Source organism: Salmo trutta, chromosome 15 (assembly GCF_901001165.1).
Source record: "Salmo trutta chromosome 15, fSalTru1.1, whole genome shotgun sequence".
Taxonomy (NCBI): domain Eukaryota; kingdom Metazoa; phylum Chordata; class Actinopteri; order Salmoniformes; family Salmonidae; genus Salmo; species Salmo trutta.
The window spans coordinates 38,274,404-38,282,037 of record NC_042971.1 but is presented as its reverse complement, the minus strand read 5'-3'; the positions used below and the strand labels follow the sequence as shown (position 1 = coordinate 38,282,037).

The window sequence follows — 7,634 nt, the reverse complement described above, 5'->3', positions numbered from 1 at the left end:
CTTCAAGCTGTTTCTGACAGAGGAGCTGGTGGGAGACATACTCGAGGAGACCAACCACTATGCCTTGGGAGCTGCAGGAGAAGAGAGAGCCAGGAGGGAGGGGGAAACTCGCTAAAAGGGTGACAATCACAATTAGTGAATTGCATACCTTCCTGGTGACAATCCTTCTCATGGGAATAGTAAAGAATAACTCCCTAAGAGAATACTGGAGCACAGATCCTATGTTCGCAACTCCCTTCTTTGCCACCCTCTTTTCCCAAGCACGCTTCTTATTTCTGATGCGATGCCTGCATTTCGTCAACAATTCTACTGCCAACCTAAATGACCCGTTACACCAAAATACTTAATGTTCTTACCAGCCTGACATTAGCATTTGGTAGGGTCTTTGTGCCATACAAGGAGCTATGCATGATGAGTCCCTGATGTTATGGAAGGGTAGGCTGGCGTTCTGTCAATATATTCCACCCAAAAGGCACAGGTTTGGGGTCAAGTGCTTTGTTATGTGCGACGTGAAGACAGGATTTGTCCAGGATAGTCTACACAGGATCCACCACTGACATCCAAGATTATGAGGGGCTTGGGGTGTCCGGTTCCACGGTGATGACCACGCTGGCTTCTCATCTCGGCAAGGGACACACTTTGAATGTGGACAATTGGTACAGCAGTCCCACACTCTTCCAGCAAGTGTTTTCTTGCTGTGTTTTCATCCAGTACTGTTTAGGAGTGTACGCTAGCATACAAAAGCTGGCCTCAATCTTCAGCTTGAAAGATGTCCAGTTCCAGTTGATATCGGCAAATAATGTTCAATACTGTTTGTATGTGTGGTTTCTGAAAGTACAGAATAAAAAGAGTAACTATTAGTAATTAGAATACAATATCAGGATATAGCAATAAAACAATATTACAAAGAAGTAACATAACAACACTGCTATAAAAATTATTAAATTGCATTGACAAAATCAATAATATGAGTCATATAACAGTAAGAAACAGTAACTGTTGAGCTCCACAAGGGTGCAGGGCAGAGCAGAACAGGGCTATGCTAAACAGGCCAATTGAAAACAAACCATGGTCATAAGACCAGGGTAGCTTCAAAAGACAACACAAGCTAATACTTCTCCGACACAATTATCATTGTTTTACAGAGCTAATAGAAGAATGTAGGTAGCTACATATGCACGATTTACTCAAACACCATAAAGGTTATGAAAATAGTAATGTTACCTTGCGTGTCCGCAGTTATAAGGAATACACACATATATTATGCTCCATACATACTGTGAGCTATAGTAGAAACAACATAACACGACATACAGAAACTTTTACAATGTAATAAGGCACTTACTTTGTTAGAAACGCACACATGTTCAAAGTTATTATCATTTAGTAATGAAAACCACAATGAAGGCGAAGCGGGCATAAATCAACCAATGGAATATTGTAGCTCCAATAAGACCAAATAATGACTGAACCCATCCAAACGGATTCCAATCGTTGTCTGGTTGGTGTTTGTTTGCGAGATCACAGCTGAGCTCTTTTAGATGTTTCACATTTTTCTCTTATGTCATTGTGCCAACTCACAATGGCATCTCTGAATTCTTTATTAGATTGGAATTTTCTGTCAGCAGGGAAATGCTGCCCAATTGCATCCATGATTAGATTTATTTTCATATTCGAGCCGAATTTGTAGAATGCTCTCACACTTCTTTTAGTGCCTCTATGGCTTTGCTATAGTTTACCTCTTCTATTCCTACTTTTATGGGAGTGTCAGAAACAATGGATGACATTTCAATGGTGGTTATTTCTGTGCTTCTCTCAACGGTGTCCAGGGTGTTTAGATTTCCTCATTCACGGTTTTAATATATGCCAATCTTAACCATTTTCTAAGGTAGTGATACCCACTTCCCCGGAGAGTAGGTATGGTATTTGTGCCTGTTGATTGGTCACGGCACCTGATACCTTGTATTAGAACCAATACTGAAGCTTCGGCCAAATTACTACTGGAGAATATGGGAGACCTAATATCTTATACCATTCTCACGCTTCAAATATCAATGTTGTTGACAACACATATTACCAAAATTAGGGTCCCTCGTCCATCCATAATACAAATCTCTCGTCAATACACACACACAGTCAGGAAACAAAAACAAACACTCCTTCAAAATATTTTTTAATCACTCTATGTAATTTTACATTTTGTACCCACATGGCAGTTCCTCCAATGCAAATATCCGTGTAGGGTTTAAATTTATAGCTGGTTTCCCAATCATAACCAACTGTTTTACCAGTCCACTGATTCATTTATTTTCTTTCACAATGTTTTCTAACCTGCAGGAATATTTTTCTAACTTCTATCTCAGGATTGTGCCCTGGGATCACATAACTCGTAACCATGTCATGTCATCCCATGTCCGCTTCTGTGCTCAACAGAGAACCCCCCTACCCTGCTCCAACAGGGCAAGTCGTCCCAGAATTTCTCCTTTAATTAAAGATATCTCTGCTGCAACAGAGTTCCTAATTAAAAATTATAGGACTTCCCCTATTAGAAATAACTGAGTTTCTAACTAGGGGTGTCTTTTGCTCCAACAAAAGACCTAAAGTGCACAATCTGTTCCCAGAACAGGTTTTTCTATGATGTTTGAAAGAAAATCAGTCTCACCCTTAACTCTGTATGTTCGGGATGGCTTATCCATCCTAACGCTCCCTGCCGGGTTCGAGGCAGGTCCCTTTCTGCTCCGCTAAGTGTGGGCTCCCCGAGCCATGTCTAACGCAGCCCCTGTGCGCAGATAACCTCGGTCACCCCGGGAACGATCAGTAGACGGAGTTAGCCATCCTATGTCTTTGCCAAATTGTGATGGGAATTCTAACAAATGAAGAGAGACTGTAGATTTCTTCAAACAGCAAGATTTGCAACAATGGAGTAATCAATAATACTACTCAAATAGTTCAGAGTTGAAAGCCCAATGAACAGTTGGCTCATTCCTTTTATAGAAAGTACATCCTCTTATCTATGTGACAGTTAGCAGATGTGCATAAACAGGGCCGGCCGGTGAACAGAGTTGTTAAAAGTAGTTTAGCTCATCTGTGCAGATCAAGATAAATGATATCGCCACCATTCTATGTTCCTCCCTGCAATTCCCACATAGCTAAATTCCTGCCGATTGTAAACACAGGTCGCATACTGCAGTCGTACCCAAACGGCTCCTAAATCTGTACGCTCTGATTTATGACTAAGTCACACAAGACAAGTTTGTAACAGCAAAAAATACTAGAATTTAACCATGGACAATTTTTAAGTAAAAAAACAGCATAGTATGTCTAATTAAACAGCATATTATGTAATCAATTAATTTCCTCCACACTTGCAACATGTCATATAGAAGAACTCAGTGAGACAGAATGGGACTTCAATATGAATAGAATTAAATGCCATGCCGTAGAGTATCCCGTATGTTCTTTTGTTAGCATAGGAGGTGGTTGAGAGAGCACACAAAGGCTACGTCCCAATTCTTCACCCTTCTCCCTAAGTGTGCACTTCTTGTCATGAATTGAAAAGCAAAGGATTGGTGTAAGCATTGAAAGGAGGGAGTTTCCATTGCTAAATCCATGAAAAAAAGTATAGAAGTGCACACTTTGGGAGAAAGAAGATAACCTGGACGCAATTCAGCAACATAACTTCAGCAACACAACGTAAGTCCAACTCATTTGAGTACTGCCTATGAGGAGAAAAGGTGCTTCACACAGTCTGTTCACAGTGTGTGACAGTGTGACACATGATGTGTCTTTGGGTTGCACAATCAGTGTCAAGTAATGACTTGGAATCATAGAGTTAGATACAGTACAGAATCTATACCTGTATGCTTGCAACCCCTATACCTCCTATCTATCCAAGCAGTAGTACTTAATATGGGACACCATGTTGCAGGGCTGGCGAATCAGTTAGACAGGCCTTTGAATTCCCTAGGCGGGCACATTTTTCACAGGACCTCCTATGTGCGCACGCCAGTGGCGACCCACCCTACCTGTTTAGCTAAAAGAAACAAAAACAATTTGCATGTTATTTTGGCATTATTTCATGCATATCAGTTTGCAAACAATGTAAAAACATGAATAATAATCCTTGAGTTAATAAAGCCGCATACAAACATGGAGGCGTTTCAGCCTAGCTCAGTGATTTCTGTGGTGGAGGGGCAGCCAGCGAGAGCATAGAGCGTAGGTGTTATTAATTTTCTCTAGTTGCGCCGTGATTGGCTCAGTGTTCTGTCACTCATGGGGGCACTACATCACTGCAGAATCTTCAGGAAGAGCTAGGCAGTTCAATCCCCCTTGGGTGCTGCCATTGATTTACATTAGAAGTGCTCATCCACGAAGGCTCAAGGTCATTGGCCATAGATATAATGATGCCAAATCATGTTATATCTAAGGTAGTTTTGATTGGACTGATCATGTCAACATCATACTTTCAAAATCTTATCTAGCAAGGTAGCTAGCTAGACAAGCAGTCATCGTCATGAATACGGTTGACAATCTACTGGCAAATACTTTTCAATCCTTGTCATATGAAGAGAAATTATAGATAAAATGTATCGGTGCTCATCGCCATTGGACATAAACATTAAACAACAAGTCGGAAATCCCAAATTCAACAATGAGTGGTTTGGAAGGAATCAGTGGCAAACTGCAATGCAAAGCAATCACTATTTTGCTTCCCCTGCCTGCTATTCGAGGAGAGGGTGTGTGGTCCAAGTCTGGGTTTAAGTATTTAAAACAGCTGTCTGAAAGAGTTACTTTTCCAAGCTTAAAAGGATAAACATTCACACGCAACACCATGGGACAGAAAAGGTTGAATACATTGGCCAGCTGTCAATCCAGCATGACTTCTGCCGTGTTCAAAACAACTGGGAACTCGGGAAAAAAATAACTCAGACTGGGAAAATACACTTTGAACGGTCATCCAACTCGGAATTCCAAATCGCGAACTCTGGTCTCTTTCTAGAGCTCCGACTTTAAGACCTGAAGATCACTGACGTCATGATTCAACCTTGTTTTTTTCCTGAGTTCCCAGTTGTCTTGAAAGTACCATATGTCTAGAGAATGCCAAACTTTAATGACAAAGTTTGATGACAAAGTGTGCCCACAAGAAGGTCTGCCAGGCCACCTTCCTGTTCAAGTGAGCACAGCACAACGGTCCAAAAATAAGCCTGTCTTGTATGCTGCTGCATAAATGATGTAATATGTCTGGGATATATGTATACTGTAGCTAAGACAGTGTTGTGTAGTAAGCTGTTAGTAGCCCATGTGTCTCACCCTAAGCATTTAGTCTCCCTCTCCCTCTCAGATCTTAGCCTATAGCCTACAGTTCTGACTTAGTGGTGCACATGTTAAATAAAGGTTAAATAAACAAGAACAAAAAAAACGTAGCCTTTAGCCAGTTTTAGAAAAATGTCATAATCGAATATTGTAAAAGCTTTCATTGTCTGCTTATATGCCCCTGTTATTTATCCTACATTTCTGACTTGGTGTACAGGGAGAATACTGTAAGAACGGCCCATGTTCTGAATTCTGTCGCTGTCCATTTCAAAAGTGCTGAGCAAATAGGCATATTGTCCATCTGAGCTCGCTCATTAATGTCTTAACTGAAATTACGTCTTGCCTCTTATCCTCTCATCGTTCCCTTGTTATATTGCCTATATAGGTTTATCTCAGTATCTAATTCATAATTGTAGGCAATGTTGGAATGATGCATTTCTTTGTTTTGCTTATTGTGTTTATTATAATTAGCTCATATGCTTTTCTCTAAAAGGAGGGGATACTATAATGTTGTTCGGTCTGTAACCATGTTTTCCAGAGAAAGTTCAGCAATAGACCCATGTAATTCAAGTTGATTTTGCGAGGGTTGTGTTGATTGCGCAATGCCCTGTCTTTGCGTCTGTATAGGCCTATTGTCTGTAAGTGGATCCTCGTGATTGTTCCCTTCCTTTTTAGACCACATAGGCATAATAAAATACTTAAAATGGTAGGGTAACCGCATTTCTCTCTCAAAACCATCAGTATTTCAATACTCTCGATGTGGTAACACATGGCAGCCGGTGCCAAATTGAATATCTAAATTACCTTGCAGTAAACGCCTCAACATCTTGCTGATTTTATCTGAACTAACACCGATCTGAATTTCTGTCGGTGTCCAGTTTGAAAGTGCTGAACAAAGGCCTATGTCGTCGCAGCTCGTTTGCTTACACTTAGAGCTTAGTGTTAATGGATGGCATACCTTATCTACGTCATCAGAGTGCGCAGCTGAACACTGTATGCTATAAACACTGTATGCTATAAACACTCGGTTTGTTATTTTAACTAAAACAACCAATCTTTGTTAAATATAAATGCCTAACTCGTTTTTCCATGGATTACGGAACGCGGTTAGCTTTTAACAGCTAGGGCCGCTATTTCTTGTCCTGGAATCCCGCTTAACTGACAGGTTATAGTTTGCTCGAAAGAGCCGCTAACCTAGCTAAACTGCTAACCTTAGCCATCAAGCTAACAAAGTTAGTCCCAGATGAGTTTTCCAATGGAGGCCTCTTTGTCTGAAGAAGTAAATGAACGGTTCCAGCGCTGTATCTACTACATGTTGTTTCGGGACAAACTGGATCACAGATTTCCAATGCAGCAATTGTTTGCTTGCCGAGGATTATAGGCTTGAAGTGGCTTCCTTGATCACGCAGGTTGCCAGCCTACGTAAGAAACTGGGGGGAACGCAGAGTGGAATATTTACCTTTTCTACGCCGGTGGGTGGACGGCGTTCGCACATGTTGGATGCATCTCTGTCTTATCGTTTGTCGTTATCCGACTGACCGGTGTTGCCCGGAGTTTGTTCGCCAGGGGAGCCATCTTCTGCCTCTCCTCCCCCATCTGATAGTGGAGTCGAAGGAGCACAACAATCAATGATGGTCGCATTTCGTGAGCAATGGAAGCCGAAGACAGCAGCCTCCTGCAAAGCAGTCTCCACTCCCAATGAGGAATGATGATAGAAATATTGTGGGGGCTGCTTTGTTAGACTTAAGTGTGGCTTTTGACGTTAACGATCATAGTCTTCTGCTGGAAAAACGTATGTGTTATGGTTTTACACCCCCTGCTATATTGTGTAAAAATAGTTACGTGTCTAACAGAACACAGAGGGTGTTCGTTAAACCCAGACTTGGACCACACACCCTCTCCACTGAATAGCAGTCCAGTGATTGCTTTGCAAAGCTTGCAGTTAGCCACTGATTCCTTTCAAAACCGAGGTAAAGATAGTTTCAAGTTGGATATTAGCGCTTTCAAAGAACTTGAGTCACAGACTCCAAATAAGTGTCTGATGTTGGAAAAATTGTGCACAACATTGCACAGGTCTTATTTTCACGATTTGGACATTAATTCGATTTCCAAAGCTAATAAACATGTGGAAACGTGAGCAGCATTTTGTATTCCAAGTTGAATTAGTTAGGGAGCATAAACACAGAACGTTTTTTTACATTCAACTTTCAATAGCTTCTTGGTCATGTGACCTACTGACTTCAAACAAGGTTCAGAATGTCCACTGACTACCCTTCTATATTGCACACCCTTTAGTTTGTCCATTTTCATCTCACATGTTT

At 41.1% G+C, this 7,634-nt stretch overlaps 1 long non-coding RNA gene across 2 annotated transcripts; it reads right to left on the bottom strand.

The window, feature by feature from the left end:
• Positions 1-251: 251 nt before the first annotated feature.
• LOC115148958 (uncharacterized) lies at positions 252-7,149 on the bottom strand. Of its 2 annotated transcripts, XR_003866769.1 has the most exons (3): positions 6,118-7,149; positions 3,857-4,025; positions 252-828 (listed from the first exon to the last, which is right to left on the bottom strand). It is a non-coding gene; the product is annotated as an uncharacterized LOC115148958 (long non-coding RNA). The 2 variants fall into 2 exon arrangements; XR_003866768.1 differs by lacking the exon at positions 252-828 and having other exon boundaries at positions 2,157-4,025.
• Between the last annotated feature and the right edge of the window lie 485 nt (positions 7,150-7,634).